Genomic DNA, 23245 nt, shown 5'->3' with positions numbered 1-23245 from the left:
TTTTACATTCCCACCAGTAATGTTTGAGTTTTTCATTTTTTTCCACATGCTTGCCAATACTTATATTTTAATCTTTTTGATTATAACCATTCTAGTGACAGGTGTTTTTTTTTGAAAGTTAAATATGACTATATCATACAACCCAGAATTTCCATCCTAGGTATTTACCCAACAGAAATAAAATATCTGCTCACTAAAGAATTTTATGTGAATGTTCATAGCAATATTATTTATAATAGATAAAAGGTAGGACACACAAAATTTCCATGGACTGATGAATGGATAAGCAGAATGATATACATCCATCTAATGGGATATTACATACTAAAACATCAGTGAAACTCAAAACATTGTAATAACTTATTTAAAACTATACTCAAAGGATAATGGTGTGACTCCATTTATAGGGACTGTCTAGGAAAGGCAAATCTATAGACAGAAAGAGTAATGGCTGCCTGGGGCTGGGGTGGAATTGGGATTGAATGCAAAAGCACGTGAAGAATCTTTTGGGGTGATAGAAATATTCTAAAACTGGATTGTTGCAATAGCCGCACAAGTTTATAAATTGTAAAGAAAGAACTGAATTGTAAAAAAAGAATAAAAGGGAATTAATGTCCAAAATATCTGAATCAGCTTTCTGTCCTCAGTGTCTCTCCTCTACCCCCACCTACATGCTCATTTTGAATTAACAGCTTCGTGTCTTCTAGATACTTACTTTAAATATAGAAAGGCTTTATATATCAGATAATGTGGCAAATGCCAGAGGGGCACAGCATTATTACATGGTGTTAGAGAAAGACTTCAATGGCAAAGCCTCCTAACATTTCATAGCTAACCCAAAGCATGATCATCTGTCTTGTAGAATGATACCCTTACTTTTCACTAAATTACCACTAACACAGTCAAAAGAGCAATGAATAACCTAGACATTAGTAAGAATCTGTCTTAAAGAAAACTGAACCAAGAATCAAATTTTTTCAAGCTTCGTATTTCTTCATAAAAATAAATGGTACTTTTGAATCACAGTTCATAATATGTTCATGTATTTTTTTTAAAAACTATCATTATATTTAAGTGATCATCAAACCAGATGACATTCTAAAAATACATACCATGTTTCTTCTGTTTCCTTAAGCTATTCTAAGAGGCTTTAACATATAAATAGCTGTGGGACTGGCTATTTATGTGTTACAAGGACATTGACATTCATTGGTGGGCTAAGAATCAGTAAGGGGCATGTTTTGATCAGCACTGAGTCACGAAGGAAGCCATCGGTGTTGGATGCTCTGATTTCTCTCTTAGGCTACCCATCCTACCTATCCATTGGAGAAGCTGGGCAACACCATCTGTTTATTAGGTATCTTGGAAGTGAACTATAACATAAAATTTGTTGGCTCTATGGAGTCCCTCTGCCTTTATTCATGTGAACTCATTATATTTACCACCACTCCATTCAATAAGATCCTGGTGATTTATTTTCTCCAAAAAATAACCCCCAAAACAAAAAAAAAAAAATGGAGGAAAACTTGTTTTTCACCTCCGGAGATCTTGGTAAAGATGGTTTTCCATCTGGTCTTGTTTTGAAATTTGAATTTGTATATATATTTTTTTATTATAAAAATTGAAGAAATTTAAAATAGCCTTTTAGTTGTGGATGATATAGCTTATTACAATGTGAAAGAAACATTTATTTTGTTATCTCAGGAAGAATATTTGGAAATAATAATTAAGATAAATTAACTCTCTAAAGTAAACAATTACAGTTGACAGATAGTTCCAGAAACTTAAAATAATGAATGGTATTGCTTAAAATTTACTGAGCCTAGTACTTTACATTCATCTTATTTAATTTGATTCATTACAATAACTGCATGAATTGGCATTTTTATTATCTCTATTTTATATATGTGGAAATGGAGTTTGAGGACACATAATTAACCATTTAAGATTAGTAAGGGTAATAAAGGGTGGGGGGAGATATATTCAGTGGGACACTTGAATCTATGTAAACAAAAATTAAAATCATAAATAAAATAAAAAAACATTCATGCCAAAAAAAATAAAAGATTAGTGGGGTATGATGGAGGACTAACTCACTATCTAGCATTTGGTTTATACTTAATAAGTATTTTTTATACTACCATTTAATTACTTGGGAATTTGGAGTTAGAAACAGGAATTGCAGTCTCCCAGCTCTAGCACTTATTAACTCTGGGAACTTGGGTAATTTACTTAACTTGTATGTTTCTCAGTTTCCTCATCAGAAAGTGAGAATAAAAATAGTACCTGCCTCAAGAATTTTTTATTATTATTAAAGAATGTAGTGCTCAATTAATTTATCCTGTGATAAAATTAATAAGGGAGAGAGATGTGAATCATCAACTTGTAGTTGTAGCACTTTAGTTGTTCACTGATTGCTTTCTCATATATGCCTTGAACAGGGAGGTCCAGCTTAGCCAGTGATGCCTTGCTCAAGCTAGCAACCTTGGGCTTAAGCCAGTAACCTTGGGCTTAAGCCAGCAATCTTGGGCTTAAGGCAGTAACCTTTGGGCTCAAGCCAGTGACCATGGAGTCCTGTCTATGATCAGTGATGGGATTCAAATAATTTAAGAACTAGTTCTCTGCCATAATGCCCATTTTAAGTATAAAAAATGAAATGTCAAAAGGTAGATTATTATTTCATGCATTTAATACTTAAATAAGAACAATAAAAGAGGCACACAAAACTAGATTATGTTATAAAAAAGTTTTAAAATATTAATAAAAAATATGAAATAATACCTGACAAAAAACAAAACTGTTATTTAAGATATTTCCATATTGCTTCTTGATTGGCATTCTCACTTGCAATTTTATTCACTTATGGATATAATGAATATTACTATGGGCACTCAAAATATGTTATTGCCCAGATGAACATTTAAAAAAGTAAGGAAAGTAAATTTGTGATTTCCACATTGGGTGGCTGCCCAGGTGCTCACCTTAGAACCCCAATTACAAGTGACATTTTAGAGGGATGATGTCAAAGTAATGGTGACATGAGAGATACTCCTAATCTCTCCCCTTGAAATTTCAACAAATTGAACAACTATAATATAATGAAGAAACTCCGGCTAGGCAAGCAGGCATGGCTGAAAGGTCCATGCACCGAATGGACTAGAGGTGGGGTGGGGTAAAAAGGGGAGTAGGAGATAAAGCATGTTTGAGGTGGGCTTTGGAGAGGAGAGAAGACAAACCTGGAGTGACTGGGGTGTTTGTTTCCTCTGCTGGACTATAGGGAGGAAGGAAGCTCGGGCTCTTTGGATTTTGTCTAAGGGGTATGGAAAGGGAAACTGAAAGTGACTCAGTCTCCTTCTGTTGAAAGGAGCAGAGAGACAGAGGAACAGAGGGGGGAAATAAACCAAAGTGGCCAGAGCATGGGGACACAGCCAGAGTTCCCATAGGCTGCCTGCAGCCCGCACTCAGCAGAGACAGATAAAACTAAAGTGCAGCGTCCAGCTTCCCAGATCCAGCCTCCCTCACCTCATGCTACAGAGAGTGGCAGAGACAAACCCCACATCCAGCTCTCCAGAGCCAATCTTCCTCCTGAAGAACAGAAGTGCTCCATGTACGATCCCCATATCTGTTCAGACATGGGAAGGAGTGCCTGGAAGCCTGAGATCAGCATTGATAGAGCCATAAAGCTGTAAAGCTGAGGCTGTAAAACTGAAGTTGTAAGGCCAAAATTGTAAAACCCTCACAACACGTCCCCCCCCACCTCACCTGCCTAATTAAGTTAACAAAAGACTGTGCTGCTCTGCTTGTCCCGCCCATGTTCCCCAGAAGGATTGGAAGTATATTTCTTCTTGGTATAAATTTAGATTGACTAGTATGGTGGGGGTTGTCTTTGAGTTGCCTTGGAAACTTAATTAAATTGCTAATGGCCCACATTACTGAGGGAATAAAGACAAATGTCTTTCTGGGGGCAGCCATGTTTCAGCTCAAGAATGGTAGTAACTGTTGCCAGGCCATGGCATCCTCCCGAACCCATCCTCTATGTATATATCTTTAAGTCTCTGTCTATCTTTAATTCAATTTCATACCTTTTCCCGCTTGGGACCCTGGAATAGACTTGTCTCAGCTGGCCCGTGACAGACACTCTGAACCAAATGGAGGTAATAAATATTTATAGGATATTTCATCCCAAAATGTCATATTATATATTCTTCTCCAGTGTGCATGGAAGATTCTCAAGGATAGACCATACATTGGGCCACAAAACTAACATCAACAAAGTCAGAAAAATTGAAATTATACCAAGCATATTTTCTGACAATAAGGGTTTGAAATTAGATTTCAACCACAAAAAGGAAGTAAAGAAACCAACAAAAATGTGGAAATTAAACAACATACATCTAAAGAAATGACTGGGTCAAAGAAGAAATAAAAAGCAGAGATCAAAGGATATATATATGTCCTACACACACACACACACAAATGAGAATGATAACACAACATATCAACATTTCTGGGATTTAGCAAAAGCAATTAAAAGGGCAAGTTTATATCATTACAGGCTTATATCAAGAAATAAGAGATCCTAAGTAAACAACCTACCACCATACCATAAGAAGCTAGAGAAAGAAGAACAAAGGCAACCCGAAGTTAGCAGAAGAAAGGAACTAGTAAAAATCAGAGATTAGAGCAGAATTAAATAAACTAGAGAACAAAATACTGTAGAAAAATTAATACAACAAGGAGCTAGTTGTTAGAAAAGATCAATAAAATTAAGAAACTACTGGCTAGACTTACTAAGGAAAAAAGAGGAAGGAATCATATAAACAAAATCTGAAATGAAAGAGGAGAATTTACCACAGTCATCATAGATATACAAAAGATCATAGTAGAATATTATGAAAGATTATATGCCACCAAATTCAGCAACCTAGAGGAAATATATAAATTCCTAGAAGTATACAATCTTCCTAGACTGAGTTATGAAGAAGTGGAAAACCTAAATAGACCTATAAGCAGGGAAGAAATAGAAACGATTATCAAAAACCTCCCCAAAACAAAAGTCCTGGACCAGATGGTTACATTAATGAATTCTACCAAATATTCAAAGATTTGGTGCCTGTTCTTCTCAAAGTCTTTCAAAAAATAGAAGAAACAATACTTCTCCTCACATATTATGAGGCTAACATAACCCTCATACCAAAACCTGGCAAGGACAACACACAAAAAAGAAAACTGCAGACCAATATCTCTAATGAAAACAAATGCAAAAATCCTAACAAAATGCTAGCAAATCAAATACAACAACACATTAAAAAATAATACATCATGATCAAGGGGGGCTTCATTCCAGGAGCACAAGCATGGTTCAACATACAGAAATTGATCAGTGTAACACACCACATCAACAATACAAAGAACAAAAATCATATGATTCTATTAATAGATGCAGAACAGGCATTTGATAAGATACAACATCCCTTTATGTTTAAAACACTCAATAAAATCAAAATAGAAGGAAAGTACCTCAACAAAGTAAAGGCCATATATGACAAAACACCAGCTAATATGAAACCACGGGCTAATATCAAACCACCAGCTAATATCACATTAAAGGTGAGAAAATGAAAGCCTTTCCTCTAAATCAGTAAGAGGACAAGGCTGCAAACTCTCTCCCTTCTTATTCTACATAGTTCTGAACTTTTAGCCAGAGCGATCAGGTAAGAGAAAGAAATAAAAGACATCCATATTGGAAAAGAAGAAGTAAAGTTATCACTTTTTGCAGATGACATGATCCTGGATATAGAAAACCCCAAAGACTCCACTAAAAAACTAGTAGAAACAGTAAATCAATACAGTAAAGTTGTAAGATACAAAATCAATATACAAAAGTCCACTGCTTTTCTATACTCCAATGGTGAAACATTAGAAAATGAACTCAAAAAATTAATTCCTTTTACAATTACAACAAGAAAAAATAAAATACCTAGTAATAAACTTAACAATGGAAGTGAAGGTCCTATATACTGAAAACTATAAAACATTATTAAAAGAAATTGAAAAAGACACGAGGAAATGGGAAAATAGTCCATGTTCATGGTTGGAAGAAACAACTTAGTTAAAATTGCTATATTACTCAAAACAATATACAAATTTAATGCAATCCCCATCAAAATCCAATGTCATTTTTAAAGAAATAGAACAAAAAGTTACCAGGTTTGTATGGAACCATAAAAAACTGTTAATAGCCAAAGCAATCCTGAGGAAAAAGAATGAAGCTGGAGGTATCACATTACCAGACTTCAAATTATATGATAGAGCCACGATAATCAAAACAGCATGGTATTGGAAGAAAAACAGACATACAGACCAATGGAACAGAATTGAGATTTCAGAAATAAAAACACATCTATATGGACAAATCATCTTTGACAATGGAGCCAAAAATACACAATAGAGGAAAGAAACCTCTTCAATAAGTGGTGCTGGGAAAATTGGCAAGCCACATGCAAAAGAAAGAAACTTGACTACAGTTTGTCCCCATGCACGTAAATTAATTCAAAATGGATCAAAGCCCTAAATATAAGATCTGAAACAATAAATTACATAGAAGAAAACATAGGTACTAAGCTCATGGACCTTGGACATAGAGAACAATTAATGAATTTGACCCCAAAGGCAAGGGAAGTAAAGGCAAAAGTAAATGAATGGGACTACATCAAACTAAAAAGCTTCTGCACAACAAAAGAAACTGACAACAAAATATAGGGAGGCTGCCAACTAAATGGGCGATACAAAGAACTCACAAAGCCAGTACCAAATAAGCACACAATCCAATTAAAAAATGAGGAGAGGACATGAACAGACACTTCTCCCAAGAAGACATATAAATGACCAACAGGTATATTAAAAGATGCTTATCTTCACTAGCTATTTGAGAAATGCTGTTAGATTGGCTTTTATCAACACGACAGATAATAACAAGGGTTGGAGAGGCTGTGGAGGAAAAGGAAACCTCCTTCACTGCTATTGACAATGCAAATTAGTACAACCATTATGGAAGAAAGTATGGTGGCTCCTCAAAAAATTAATAATAGAATTACCATATGACCCAGTAATTCCTCTACTGGATATCTAGCCCCCAAACCAAAAACATTGGTACATAAAGATGCATGCACCCCCATGTTTATCACAGCATTATTCACAGTGACCAAGACATTGAAACAACCAAAGTGTTCCTGGATAGAAGATTGGATAAAGAAGATGTGGCACATATATACAATGGAATACTACTACTCCATCATAAGAAATGATGACATAGTGACATTTACAACAACATGGATGGACCTTGAGAACATTTTACTGAGTGGAATAAGTAAGTCAGAAAAAGCTATGAACTGTATGATTTCACACATAGATGGGATATAAAACAGACTCATGGACACAGAGAAAAGTGAAGGGGAGGGGGTTGTGGGATAAGGAGGTGTGGGAGGAGGTGAGGGAGGGATGTAAAGAGGGACAAATATAAGGTGACAAAAAATGATTTGACTCTGGTTGACGGGTATGCAACATAACAATTCAAATGCTATAGAAATATTTACCTGAAACCTATATACTCTTATTGATCAATATCATCATGTTAAAGTTAATTTTCTAAATAAAATTAAAAAAAAAAAACCCAAAACCGAGTACTATTTTAACAACTGGTTCGCTGAACTAAAAAGAAGTAAGTATTGGTTCTGCTGAACCAGTGTGAACTAGTTGAATCTCACCCCTTTCTATGATCCCACGCTCAAGCTGGTGAGCCTGTGCTTAAGTCGGATGAGCCCACGCTCAAGCCAGTGACCTCTTGGTCCTAAGAGTCCAAGGTCGACACTCTTTCTACTGTGCCACCACCTGGTCAGACCTTGTGATATTTTTTTATTGGACACACCAGCCTGGAAATTACAAATTGATTCACAAACTAGTACACAAGGCTCCTTGCATTTTATAAACGTTATATCTGTGGTTTATCTTGTTTGTGAGCAACTCTAAAGGTGTATGACAGGTAATCTGTGCAATATGGGGGAGGTATAAGTCTTAGACATAGGTACAGAGAAGCTAAAGTATGGGGGTGCTTAGACACTCACATCTACCTCAGTGTTCTTGTTCTCTTTTGTCACTATGCTTGCAGTATTTCATGTAAAGTGATGAAGCAATAACAACACAAGTTTGGGGGACTGTGTGTGTGAAAAATGACTTTAAAACATATTGGTGACTGGAACAAAGAGAATGTGCTAAAGTCTAAGAACTAGATGGATCTTAGTTACAAAATAGCTTTGAGTAAATTAAATTATGGCATATTAGATTCAGTTTTTTTTGAATTTCTTATTTGAATGAGTCAAACATGCTATCTTTAGGGAATGAAGATTAGACAACTCATGCAGCTGTTACAGTAAGTGCTCAAGCTACATTATTTTAATCTCATCATGAATGTATTTAGTCTTTGTTAAACTCAGGGTCTGAGCAGAAAGATGGAACATTCAGGTAATAATAACTGAGGAGAGATAAAAATAATCACAGTCATTCCTCAGTATCCATAGGGTATTGGATGTCAAAATCGTGGAGGCTCAAGTCCCTTATATAAAACTGCATTGTATTTGTATGTAGCCTATGTACATCCTTTCATGTACTTTACATCATCCCTGGATTACTTAAACTACTGAATATCATGTAAATGCTATGTAAATAGTTCTTATACTGTATTGCTTAGGGAATAATAACAAGAAAAAGAAAGTTTATTACTGTTCATTACAAATGGAACCATTATAGAACTAACTACATAATACACACCAGCAACAATATAATATTTTTCCTGGATATTTTTGATCCGTGGTTGGTTTAATCCACAGATGTGGGTTTCATGAATATGGAGAGCTGACTATATTTGCAGAGGTGCAGACAAGTTTAAAGGAACCAAATAAGCAATGGTTCATGACCCCAAGGCAAGCAAATTAGGGAGCCATTACACTCCTAGGTCTGAAATGCCAAGGGGTAGAAGTGAGTACTTGGACCTGGAGAGCATAGCAGCGATCTTACAGGGTGGTGGCTTTGCAGGAGAGGTGCAACCAACCTGTTGCAACTCGAAAAAAACAGAGCCAGATAAATACCCATCCTTATACTCCTACCATTTTTTCTCCTGCCAGAGCCTGTCATTGGTTGTGACTTACTTGAAGTAAAAAGCAAGGGAAGCCTCAATAGGCTCAATAAAGGTCTATCTTCTGGGACACAGAGCAGGGTGCAGTGTGTAGAGGGGATCTGGAGGAATTAGTAGAAAATATTCAATACGATCCTGTATTTATCAAATCATTGAGGATTTAATGCTTCTTAAAATGTTTAACTCGTCTATTTAATCAGCAAATATGTACCTATTATATACTGTGTATTGTTCTAGTAGCTAGAGACATAGCAATGATTAAAACAGACAAAAATTCCTACTCTCAAGGAGAATACTAGTTGAGGTTATATCTAATTGCTTCTGATGAAAGTAAATTATATGCTTTAAAATTACTTGTGGATTTTCATATTTACAAAGATTTCTACATGGACACTTCTTGAATACTTAGATGCCTTATATTTTACTCAGGCCCTTCATTCATTTCTACCAAATTATATTAATAGTCTTATATTTTTCTATAAACTAGTCTTTCCTTTAGGATGAGTTTATTTCTAGGAGCATCGTAAACTGTCATGTAAGTAAATATGCCTTTCATATTAGTCTTATCATTTCTCCTGTAATTTTGGAATAATAGAATAACTAAAAAATTATTAAAATAATAACATTTTATTAATTATAATTTCATAAAAGTGTATAATACTGTTATAATGATAATATATAGAATAAACTAGTAGTAATTTTATTCTAAAAATTGGATAAGAGAAAAGTGTTTAATATAAGAGAAGGTAAAAAGGAAGAAAAAACATACAAAGAACTGGTAGAACAAATCACAAAATAAGCACAAAATAAGATATCAGGATAAATCTAAAATTATCTACAATTGCAATAAATCCAAAATAATGAAATATTACAGTTTAAAAAATAAAGATTGTTAGATTAAAAGCTAAAATATAACCTTTTTCAGTCTAAAAGAGACACATGTGAAACATAATGACAGAAAATTTGAAAGTAAAAATAAAAACAAAAGAAAATTTATTGTAGCCTTTGAATGTCATACAAGGTGGACTTACGAGGAAGAAGCTTTATAAGAGTTAATCAATGTCACTTCATAATGTTAACATAATTCTAAAATTGTATGTATCCAACAACAAAGCCTAAAAACATAGAAAGCAAAAAGTAACAAAATGATAGAGGAAAATAAACAAATTCACCCTGGAAACAGGTATTTTAAAAGATTTAGTTTTTAACCATTGAGTATGAAATTAGCTGAGGGTTTGTTGTAGATGGCTTTTATTATGTTGGGGTGCTTTCCTTCTATACCCATTTTATTAAATGTTTTAATTATAAATGATGTTGCATCTTGTCAAGTGCTTTTTCTACATCTATTGATATGATCGTATGAATTTTATTATTTACTTTGTTAATTTGGTGTATGACATTGATTGATTTGCATATGAGGAACCATCCTTCTACCCCTGGAATACACTCCTGTAAGATCAGGAAAAAGACAAAGGTGTCCACACTCACCACTGTTAATCAACATAGTCCTGGAAGTCCCAGCCATAGCAATCAGGTAAGGTAAAGAAATAAAAGACATTTAAATTGGGAATGAAAAAGTAAAATTGTCATTTTTGCAGATGACATGATTCTATATATAGAAAACCCTAAAGACTCCACACACAAAAAATTAATAGAAACAAGAAGAAAATATATAAAGCTGCAGGATACAAAATCAATGTACAAAAATCCATTGCATTCCTATATATTAACAATAACATTTCAGAAAAAGAAATGGAAAATACAACTTCTTTTGCAATTGCAACAAAAAGGATAAAAACACCTAAGAATAAATTTAACAGAGAATGTGAGGACCTATCTACTGAAAACTACGAAACATTATTAAAAGAGATTGATGAGAGTTTTCCGGTCAAGATGGCGGCCCCAGTAAATGTGGTACTCACATCCTTCCATAACCATATCAAAATTATAATTAAAATACAGAACAACCACCATTAAGAACCGTCTAAAATTTAGCTGAACATAAGTCCTACAATGAAGGAAACCAAGAAGAAACCACAGCTAGATTGATAAGAGGGGCAGAGATATAGAACAGGCTGGTTACATACATGTGTGTGTGTTGATTAAAAATTGGGAGGGATATCTTGGCTGTAGAAATCCCCACTGAAATTTAAGGGGTCTCAGCCCTGCACCAAGCAACCTGACCCAGGGTTCAAGTGCCAAGAATAAAAGTCCCCATAGCTTCTGACTGTAAAGACCAATTTAGATTGTGGTTGAGTGAGAAGGAGGGCTACTGGAGTCCCAGGCAATTCCTTTTATTGGGCCTGTACATGGACTTACAAGGACTCAGTGGAGCTCTAGTACTGGGGCAGAAGCTCAGAAGACACCAGGGACATACAAGGGGGGATTGGATTGTCTAGCATCTGCACAACAGTTGATGGGAAACTTTCTCTCAGACAAAAGTGCTGGCAGTGGCCATTGTTCCTTTTATCTCCCGCAACAGAGCCAGAGGGCCATTGCCATATCTGAATTTCATCAACCTGGCTAACAAAGTACTCCCTGCCTGGGAGATTCCCTAAGATACTGCCCCTCCCAACTTGTGGACCAAACCCAATTTGTTTTCAGTGGCTTTTCTATACAAATGCCCTGTCTTGGCTCAAGCTTCAGGCTTTTCTAAACTCTCTCAAACAAGCAGTATCTGACCTTTGCATGCTGCGTGCCTCTTGTAAAGTGGCCTCCAGGCTCAGCACTAGAGGTAGCTGTCCTTGATTTGCAGCGTGGCCTCTCCTGGGTACCTCCAAACCCAGCACAAGTAGCAGCCATCTGCCGATTGCTTTGTAGCTCATGCTGGGTTGTTTTATGCTGGGCACAGGTGGTAGGTGACTTTGGCCTGTACCGCCAGGAAGGCCCCAGAGCCAATGTACCTGGTAGTCACTCTCTAATCACAAAGCTCTCCATAAGGGACACATTCAGCAGGCATCAGAGCCCTGCTGAAGTAAATCCTGCTCTGTGGGGTTGACCCCTACACAGCTGATCTAACACAGTGAACAGAGCCGGTCCTCACAGCCAATCGGCCTGGGGGTAAATGCCTCCCACTTAGGTGCCAACAGCAATCAAGGCTCAACTATAACAAGACGGTACACACAGCCCACATGAGGGTTGCACGTGGAAAGCCCAGCTCAGTTGATCAGGGAAGATATGATACTAGACCAGGGGTCCCCAAACTACGGCCCGCGGGCCGCATATGGCCCCCTGAGGCCATTTATCCGGCCCCCTGCTGCACTTCCAGGAGGGGCACCTCTTTCATTGGTGGTCAGTGAGAGGAGCATAGTTCCCCTTGAAATATTGGTCAGTTTGTTGATTTAAATTTACTTGTTTTTTATTTTAAATATTGTATTTGTTCCCGTGTTTTTGTTTTTTTTTTACTTTAAAATAAGATATGTGCAGTATGCATAGGGATTTGTTCATAGTTTTTTTTTATAGTCCGGCCCTCCAATGGTCTGAGGGACAGTGAACTGGCCCCCTGTGTAAAAAGTTTGGGGACCCCTGTACTAGACCCTACCAGACATCTACTATATTAGGCCAACCTTCCAAGCCTGGGAGATGTAGCAGATGTATCTAAAATATAGAACCAAACACAGGGAGGCAGCCAAAATGGAGAGACAAAGATATATGTTCCAAATGAAAAAATACAACAAAACTCCAGAGAAAGAACTGGAGACAAGCAATCTCATTAGATGCATAATTAAAAATACATTATAAGGATGCTTACTAAACTTTGGGCAATAGTAAAAGAGCTTAGTGAGAACTTCAACAAAGTGATAGGAAACATAAAAATGGAGATAGAAAACATAAAAATGAACCAGTCAGAAATAAAGAATACACTAACTGAAATGAAGAACACATTTCAGGGAATTAACATTGGAGTAAATAAATCAGAGGATCTGATCAGATATTTTGCTCACAAAAATTCGGGGATGTTTCAAAATGAATTTGAAGCAACAAAAAACAGTAGCAGTTGATTTTTTTTATTAAGCAGAAACATCAGAAAAGCAAACAAGTCAAAGAAAGTTGTTCAATTATGCAAATGAGATGCAAAACCAACTTTAATTTTATTGGTAAAAATGCACTATACAAAAGGCTGAAAGTATTGGAGTATCTGCACATTCCCTAATCCCCTAATTTTTGTGAGCAGTGTAATTGGAAGATAAAAAAGCAGAAAAACAATCAGAACAGCAATAAGAAAAAAGTATTTAAAAAATGCTGATAGTATACAAAACCTCTGGGACAATTTCAAGCATTCCAACATTTGCATCATGAAGGCACCAGAAAGAGGAGAGAGTGAGCAAGGAATTGAAAACCTGTGTGAAAAAAATAATGATAGAAATCTTTCCTAATCCGGTGAAGTAAATAGATTTACAAGTCTAGGAAGTGCAGAAAGTCCCAAATAAGATGAACCCAAAGAGGCCCACACTGAGACATCATAATTAAATGACAAAGCTTAAAGACAAAAAGGGAATCTTAAAACCAACAAGAGAAAAGCAGTTAATTACCTATAAGGGAGATTCCATAAGACTGTCAACTGACTTCTTAACAGAAACATTTCAAGCCAGAAGGGATTGGCAAAAAAATATTCAAAATGATGAAAAGCAAGCACCTACAATTAAGATTACTCAGCAAAGTTACCATTGAGAATCAAAGGACAGATAAAATGCTTCCCAGAAAAGAAAAAGCTAAAGGATTTTAGCACCACAAAACTACCATATTTCACAAAAGTAAGAGCATCTTATATTAATTTTTGCTCCAAAAGATGTGCTAAGTCTTATTTTCAAGGGATGTCTTATTTTTCCATGAACAAGAATTCACATTTATTGTTGAACAAAAAAATCAACACGTATTAATATACTGTAGTCATGTCATCACAAACATCAGCATAACCAGCCAAACTCTGAATTCCACCAAGAATTTCTTGTGACGCTATTTCCATGTACAACAATCTACCTTGTTTCCCCCCAAAGAAGACAGTGTCTTATATTAATTTTTGCTCCTAAAGATGTTGCTAGATCTTATTTTTAGGGGAGGCCTTATATTTCTAAGCTTGAAAAAAATTGTACTAGGTCTTATTTTGGGGGGATATCTTATTTTGGGGGAAACAGGGTAGTATTATAAGATGTTAAAGGGTCAAAGAAAGAAGGAGGAGGAGGAGGAGAATGAAGTGAAGGAGGAGGTAAAAGAAGAGATGGGGAGGAAGAAGGAAGAAGAAAAAGAGGAAGAAGAAGAAAAGGACAAGAAAAAGAAAAGATATATGAATAATAAAATGGCAATAATATATATCTATTAACAATTATTTTAAAAGAAAATGAATTAAATATTCCAATCAGGAGACATAAAGGCTGAAAAGATAACAAACCAAGACCCTTACATGCTGTCTACAAGTGACTCATTTCAGATTGAAAGACACAGAGACGGAAAGTAAAGGGATGGAAGAATCGATTGCAAGAAAATGGAAACAAACAAAAAGCTGGGAGAGCAGTATTTACAACAGGCAAAATAGACCTAAAAAACAAATAAGCAGAACAGAAACAGACTCATGGATACAGAGCACATTGTGATGGTTATCAGATGGGAGAGGAGTTGTGGGGATGGATGAAAGAGGTGAAGGGGTTAAGAAATATGACTTGGTAGTTATAGGACAGTCACAAGGGTGTGCAGTACAGAATAAAAAATATAGTCAATAGTACTGTAATAACTATGGATGGAGTCAGACGGGTACTACATTTATTGGGATGATTACTTAGTAAGTTATATAATGTTTAACCACTGGATTGTACACTTGAAATTAATATAATGTTGCATGTAAACTGTAATTAAAAAATAAAAAATATTTATTTCTTTCTCTCTTTCTTTCTTTCTTTCTTTCTTTCTTTCTTTCTTTCTTTCTTTCTTTCTTTCTTTCTTTCTTTCTTTCTTTCTTTCTGTATTTATTTATTTATTTTCCAAGTGAGAGGAGGGGAGATAGAGAGACAGACTCCTGCATGCATCCTGATTGGGATCCACCTGGCAACCCCCATCTGGGGCTGATGCTCTGCCCATCTAGGGCCATGCTTGCAACTGAGCTATTTTTAGCACCTGAGGCAGAGGCTCCATGGAGCCATCCTCAGTCCCTGAGGCCAGTGAGTTCCAATCAATCAAGCCATGGCTGCATGTGGAAAAGAGAGAGAAAGAGAGAGAGAGAAGGGTAGGGGAAGGGTTGGAGAAGCATATGGTCACTTCTCCTGTGTGCCCTGACCAGGAATCAAACCTGGGATATCCACATGCTGGACCAATGCTCTACCACTGAGTCAACTGACCAGGGATTAAAAAATAAAAGATATTTAAAGTTAAAAAGAAGTGATTGAAAAAGATACAAATAAATTGAAAGATATTTTTTGTTTATGAATTAAAAGAACCGACATACAGATATTGACTTATGACCTATGCAACTTATAACCATTCGACTTTACTACCACAATTGCTAGCCACAACTGCTCCGCACCTGGCAGCGCAAGTGTTGCCCAGCTGGGTGTAAGACAGTGCTGGCCAGCTTCCGGCAGCACTACCATCTCCACATGCACCATTTCAACTGTTATCCCAGACTCGGTACAGCAATTTGTGTTTTGTGTCTTGGATATTTTTCATCAAACCCCTCCCAAGATGTCTACCAAGAGGAAATTGTCTTTGTCTACGCCTCAGCCTGCCAAGAAGGAAAGAAAGGCCATTGATATTGAAACAAAAATGAGCACGGGCTCATCCGACTTGAGCATGGGTTCACCAGCTTGAGTGCAGGGGTGCTGGCTTGAGCATGGGATCATAGACATGACCCCATGGTCACTGGTTTGAGCCCAAGGTCACTGGCTTGAGCAAGGGGCCACTCGCTCTGCTGTAACCCCCTGGTCAAGGCACATATGAGAAAGCAATCAATGAACAAGTACAAAGGAGGAAAGAAAGTGAATGTGATTGCACATATTTATGAAAAAACCAAGTCCGGTAACCCCAACTGCTGCCTCAGATGATGACATCAATGATCCGGAGCCAAGCACCAGTGGCCAATAAAATGTTTCGTACATGTTTATATATTTTGATATGTTTTGCAATTGGGAAAATGTTTCTTATGGTATTTTTTACACCTGTGTTTTTGTATGCACCTGTATTTTGTAATTTTGTATGTTTTGCAAATATTAAACCAGTTGTACTGGTAATGCAGCATTTTACTTAAACCTGACGGATGTAAAAATAAGAAACAAAATGGTGTAGAGATGATACAAATGGCATAAAATTAACAAAGAAAATTATGATATATAACAGTAATGAAAGAAAATTATGATAAAATATGACTTAAAGATTTTTATAACATCATTTCACAGTACTGTACATATAGCCTACTCAACTTACAACCGAATCATGTTACGACTGGTCGGTTGGAACCAATCGTGGTCCTAAGTTGAGCACTAGCTGTAGTTAAAATGGCCTCATTACCCAAAGCAATACACAATTTTAATGCAATCTCTATTAAAATACCAATTGCATATTTAAAATAAATATAACAAAAATCACTAGATTTGTGTGGAATTATAAAAGACCCTGAATAGCCAAAGCAGTCCTGAGAAAAAAGAATGGAGCTGGAGGTATCATACTACCTGACTTCAAATTACACTATAGAGTGACAGTAATCAAAACAGCATGGTATTGGCAGAAAAACAAATGCACAGATCAATGGAACAGAATTGAGAACCCAGGAATAAACCCACATGTATATAGAAAGATAATTTTCAAGAAAAGTGCCAAAATAGGGAAAAGAAAGCCTCATCAATAATGGTGCTAGGAAAATTGAAAAGCCACAAGCAAATGCGTGAAATTAACTGCTATTTGTCCCCATATACAGAAATTAACTCACAATGGATCAAAGACCTAAATATTGATATAAGATATGAAATACTACATTGCATAAAAGAAAACATAGGTACTAAACCCAGGACCTTGGTCTTAGAGAGGACTTTACCAATTTAACCCCAAAGGCAAGGCAAGTAAAAGCAAAAATAAATAAATGGGACTACAGGAAATTAAAGCTTCTGCCTAGCAAAAAACAAAAACAAAACAAAAAGGAACAAAATAAAAAAACCCAAGGAAACAAAAAGATAACCAACAGAATGGCAGAAGATATTTGCAAACAACAACTCTGACAAGGGGTTTATATCCAAAAAGAACTCATACAACTCAACACTGAACAAACAATCTAATTAAAAAATCAGGCAGAGGACCTGAACAGACACTTCTTCCAGGAACATACAAATGGCCAACAGATATATGAGAAAATGCTCAAATTTACTAGCTGTTAAGAAAATGCAAATCAAAACTACAACAAGACACCACCTCACATCTGTTAAAATGGTTATTATCAACAAAGCAAGTAATAACAAGTACTGGAGAGGCTGTGAAGAAAAAGGAGCCCTCATTCACTGTTGGTGGGAATGTAAACTGATATAGCCACTTTGGAAAATAGTATGGAGGTTCCTCAAAAAATTAAGATTAAAGTCACCATATGACCCAGCAACCCCTTGTTATAGTAAACATAAAATCAAATTAATATAAAATGTAAATATGAAACTAAGAGTGATATAGGTGTAACCTGTTTATGCCCTTTTGAGATAACTCCATATGTTTTAACTGTGTGCCAATACTATGTATGAAGTAATGTGATTAACTATATCTTATATAAAAGCCCACTATGTAAGGCCTAATTACCAAAGCGTAATAGGTTTACTCCCTTTACTGATAACTCCATCTGTCAACCTTATCAGACCCATATGTGACTTATATTTGAAGTGGAATAATGTAACTCTATGACATGACAAGTAGCCAAACCAGATATATGTAAGTGGGGTGAAGATCAAGTCAGTCTCCTGAGGCTCCAAAGCAGATTCCACGTTGCCCACCACGATCATTTGGTAACTGCCAGGAACCACTCTGACTCTCCAAGCAAGTTTGTTCGGGGCCCCACCAAAGTGAGGACTTTGACTTAGCTGACCACTTGTGTTAACCATGAGTGAATTAAAATCTATGTTCTTTAGCTTGTTATGAGTGTCTTTGTCTATTTAACTGACTCCTAATTGCTTTCATTTTATGTCATGAACTACCTAACGAGGTCAGCTATAACTTCATTATAACCAACTAAATAGTTTATCATGACACCCCCCTTCTGGGTATCTACCTGAAAACTGGAAAACATTTATTTGCAAAGATATATGTGCCTCATGTTCATTTCAGCTTTATTTATGGTGGCCAAGACATGGAAAAAGAGTATCTTTCAATAGATGATTGGATAAAGAAGACATAGTACATATATACAATAGAATACTACTTAGCTTTAAGAAAAGATGAAATACTGCCATTTGTGAGAACATAAATGGATTTTGAGTATATCAGGATAACTGAAATAAATCAGACAGAAAAAGTCAACAATCATACAATCTCACTCATATGTGAGATATAAAACTGAAAGCAGCAAATGAACACGCATGAAAAGCAAAAACTCATAGATAGAGACAGCACTATGATGTTTACTAGAGGGTATAGGGTATAGTGAAGGGAGTCAAATATGTGGTGACAGGAGATCTGACTTTGGGTGTTGGACATTCAATGCAATGTATAGATGATGTATGATAGAACTGTATACTTGAAACCTGTATAATTTTATTAACTAATGTCACCCTAATACATTTAGTTAAAAGAAGATACATTTACAATAAAAATATAAATATATAGATCAGGGCTTGATAGAAAAAAGTCCCCCCAAAATCAGCAATGGTACTTAGATTTGTTAAAAGCAGATAAATGAATGTGACATAATAGATATATGTTTATCATGTTCAGCAGCTGCAGAATATACAGTCATTAGGGGCACACACAAAGAATTGACCAAATATTAGGCAATAAATAAAGCCTTAATATATTTCAAAGAATTAATATTATAAAACTCACATTCTTACCGTTATGTTATGAAAATGAAGAATCAGTATCTAAAAGTCAATAAGAACACACAAAAATGTATGGGTCAGATATCATAATAAATGTTAGAAAATATTAATAACTAAATAACAAGCATATGCTAAGTATGATTACATTTGAAGTATGGAATTTAGACAGAAATATAAGGCCTAAAATTTTATATCCAAAAAGAAGAAAGGTTGACTGAGCATCTATCCTAAGTAGTTAGAAAGAAGATAGTAATGTAACCCAGAAGAGTGAAATTACCTGTCATTACAAACATGCTTATTAAGATCCCTAAATCCTTGAGTTTTCAGGATGAGGAAAAGGAAAAGACAGAATGAAGTGACAGAATCTTAACAAGCAGTTCTGAAGTGGGAGTTAATAAAGATCCTCCAGCAAGAAAAAATCAGCAGATGTCAGAGGCTTCATAGCAACAACCTTCTGTAACCATAAACCCCTCCAACAAGCTTAGCACTTCAGAAACATCTTTTTTTTATTTAGGTGAATTATAGATTGTATCATATAAACATTCCTTCTACTATGGTTAAAATGTCAGGGAAACATAATGGAAGAATAGTTCTTTCCTCTAAACCCATTCTCCTCACCAGTACATGTACTGGTTTCCTTTCCCCTGCTCAGTTCTCACGTATGACCCCTGACTATATAAAACTGCTTTGGTCTGATACTGGGTTTTGTAGGCTAAAACAGTCACTCCCAGAGTTTTGAATTTCATAATGCCATATTCATATATATTTTTTGCTGAGGATGAATTTACGTACTCACATAAATTTTCTAAAGAAAGAACATCATCATTTCATTGAAGAAGAGATACTTCAGTTAAAAATCTAGAGAAGGTGTCCACTCTCTCCACTCTTATTTAATGTGGTACTAGAGGTTCTAGCCAGAGCAATCAGACAAGACAAAGAAATAAAAGGCATCCATATCGAAAAAGAAGAAGTAAAGGTATCACTTTTTGCAGATGATATGATCCTATACATTGAAAACCCCAAAGAATCCACAAAAAGACTACTAGAAACAATAAGCCAATACAGTAAGGTCGCAGGATACAAAATTAACATACAGAAGTCAATAGCCTTTCTATATGCCAACAATGAAACAACTGAGAATGAACTCAAAAGAATAATTCCCTTCACAATTGCAACAACAACAAAAAAATACTTAGGAATAAACATAACAAAGAAAGTAAAGGACTTATATAATGAAAACTATAAACCATTGTTAAGAGAAATCGAAAAAGATATAATGAGATGGAAGAATATTCCTTGTTCTTGGTTAGGAAGAATAAATATAATCAAGATGGCCATATTACCCAAAGCAATATACAAATTTAATGCAATTCCCATCAAAATTTCAATGACATTTTTTAAAGAAATAGAGCAAAAAATCATCAGATTTATATGGAACTATAAAAAACCCCAAATAGCCAAAGCAATCCTAAAGAAAAAGAATGAAGCTGGGGGCATTTCAATACCTGACTTCAAACTCTAATATAGGGCCACGACAATCAAAACAGCATGGTATTGGCAGAAAAGTAGACACTCAGACCAATGGAACAGAATAGAAAGTCCAGAAATTAAACCACATATATATAGTCAAATAATTTTTGATAAAGGGGCCAAGAATACACAATGGAGAAAAGAAAGCCTCTTCAATAAATGGTGCTGGGAAAACTGGAAAGCCACATGCAAAAGAATGAAACTGGACTACAGTTTGTCTCCCTGTACTAAAATTAACTCAAAATGGATCAAAGATCTAAACATAAGACCTGAAACAATTAAGTACATAGAAGAAGACATAGGTACTCAACTCAGGGACCTGGGTTTTAAAGAGCATTTTATGAATTTGACTCCAATGGCAAGAGAAGTGAAGGCAAAAATTAATGAATGGGACTACATCAGACTAAGAAGTTTTTGCTCAGCAAGAGAAACTGATAACAAAATAAACAGAAAGCCAACTAAATGGGAAATGATATTTTCAAACAACAGCTCAGATAAGGGCCTAATATCCAAAATATACAAAGAACTCATAAAACTCAACAACAAACAAACAAACAATCCAATAAAAAAATGGGAAGAGGACATGAACAGACACTTCTCCCAGGAAGAAGTACAAATGGTCAACAGATATATGAAAAGATGCTCATCTTCTTTAGTTATTAGAGAAATGCAAATCAAAACTGCAATGAGATACCAACTCACACCTGTTAGATTAGCTATTATTAACAAGACAGGTAATAGCAAATGTTGGAGAGGCTGTGGAGAAAAAGGAACCCTCATACACTGTTGGTGGGAATGTAAAGTAGTACAACCATTATGGAAGAAAGTATGGTGGTTCCTCAAAAAACTGCAAATAGAACTACCTTATGACCCAACAATCCCTCTACTGGGTATATGCCCCTAAAACTCAGAAACATTGATACATAAAGACACATGCAGCCCCATGTTTATTGCAGTATTGTTCACAGTGGCCAGGACATGGAAACAACCAAAAATCCCGTCAATAGAAGACTGGATAAAGAAGATGTGGCACATATACACTATGGAATACTACTCAGCCATAAGAAATGATGACATCGGATCATTTACAGCAAAATGGTGGGATCTTGATAACATTATACGAAGTGAAATAAGTAAATCAGAAAAAACCAGGAACTGCATTATTCCATACGTAGGTGGGACATAAAAGTGAAACTAAGAGACATTGATAAGAGTGTGGTGGTTACCGGGGGAGGTGGGAAAGGGAGAGGGAAAGGGGGAGGGGGAGGGGCACAAAGAAAACTAGATAGAAGATGACAGAGGACAATCTGACTTTGGGTGATGGGTATGCAACATAATTGAAAGACAAGGTAACCTGGACTTGTTATCTTTGAATATATGTATCCTGATTTATTGATGTCGCCCCATTAAAAAAATAAAATTATTAAAAAATTTAAAAAAAAAGTGAAAAAAAAAATCTAGAGAAGGAACAGGTATCACCCTAACATCAGAACCTTGGCACATTCGTCTCTTCTGTTCTTCTTGGTTGTTTCTTCACTTGGCTCCAGGAAATCATGTTCTTACTCTTTCTAGGTTTGTTTTTCCATTTACCTTTCTTTACTGATTCCTTTTTTTTCTCCCCAATGTCTGAAGATTTTGGAGTGCCCCAAAGTTTAGTCTTTGTATTCTCTATCTGTCTCTGTCTCTTTCTAGCTTTCATTTTCATTCTCCAATACAATCTTTGATGATTGATCTTTTCCAGTTCCATAGCTATAGATACCATGAGGTGCTGACAATTCCTAAATTTATGTCTCCATTCCAGACTTCCCTCCTGAACTCCACTCTTGATATCTGACCGTTTACCTGACCTTTGCATCTGAGTGTCTAATATCAAACTTAACGTGTCCATAGGTGACCTGCTGCTCTCTAGACCAGCGGTTCTCAACCTGTGGGTCGCGACCCCGGCGGGATCGCCTAAAGCCATCGGAAAATACATAATGCATATCAGGTATTTACATTCCGAATCGTAACTGTAGCAAAATTACAGTTATAAAGTAGCCATTAAAATTATTTTTTTGTTTGGGGTCACTGCAACATGAAGAACTGTATTGCGGGGTCACTGTTTTTTGTTTTTATATTATATATATATATATATATATATATTTTATATATTTTACTTTTTTAAAATATTTATTTATTTATTTATTTATTTATTTATTTATTTATTTATCTTTCTGAAGCTGGAAACGGGGAGAGACAGTCAGACAGACTCCCGCATGCGCCTGACCGGGATCCACCGGCATGCCCACCAGGGGGCGATGCTCTGCCCCTCCGGGGCGTCGCTCTGCCACGACCAGAGCCATTCTAGCGCCTGGGGCAGAGGCCAAGGAGCCATCCCCAGTGCCCGGGCCATCCTTGCTCTAATGGAGCCTCGCTGCGGGAGGGGAAGAGAGAGACAGAGAGGAAGGAGAGGGGGAGGGGTGAAGAAGCAGATGAGCGCTTCTCCTGTGTGTCCTGGCCGGGAATCGAACCCGGGACCCCTGCACACCAGGCC

Source organism: Saccopteryx leptura, chromosome 11, assembly GCF_036850995.1.
Source record: "Saccopteryx leptura isolate mSacLep1 chromosome 11, mSacLep1_pri_phased_curated, whole genome shotgun sequence".
In the NCBI taxonomy this organism is placed as follows: Eukaryota; Metazoa; Chordata; class Mammalia; order Chiroptera; family Emballonuridae; genus Saccopteryx; species Saccopteryx leptura.
This window is presented reverse-complemented; position numbering follows the sequence as displayed.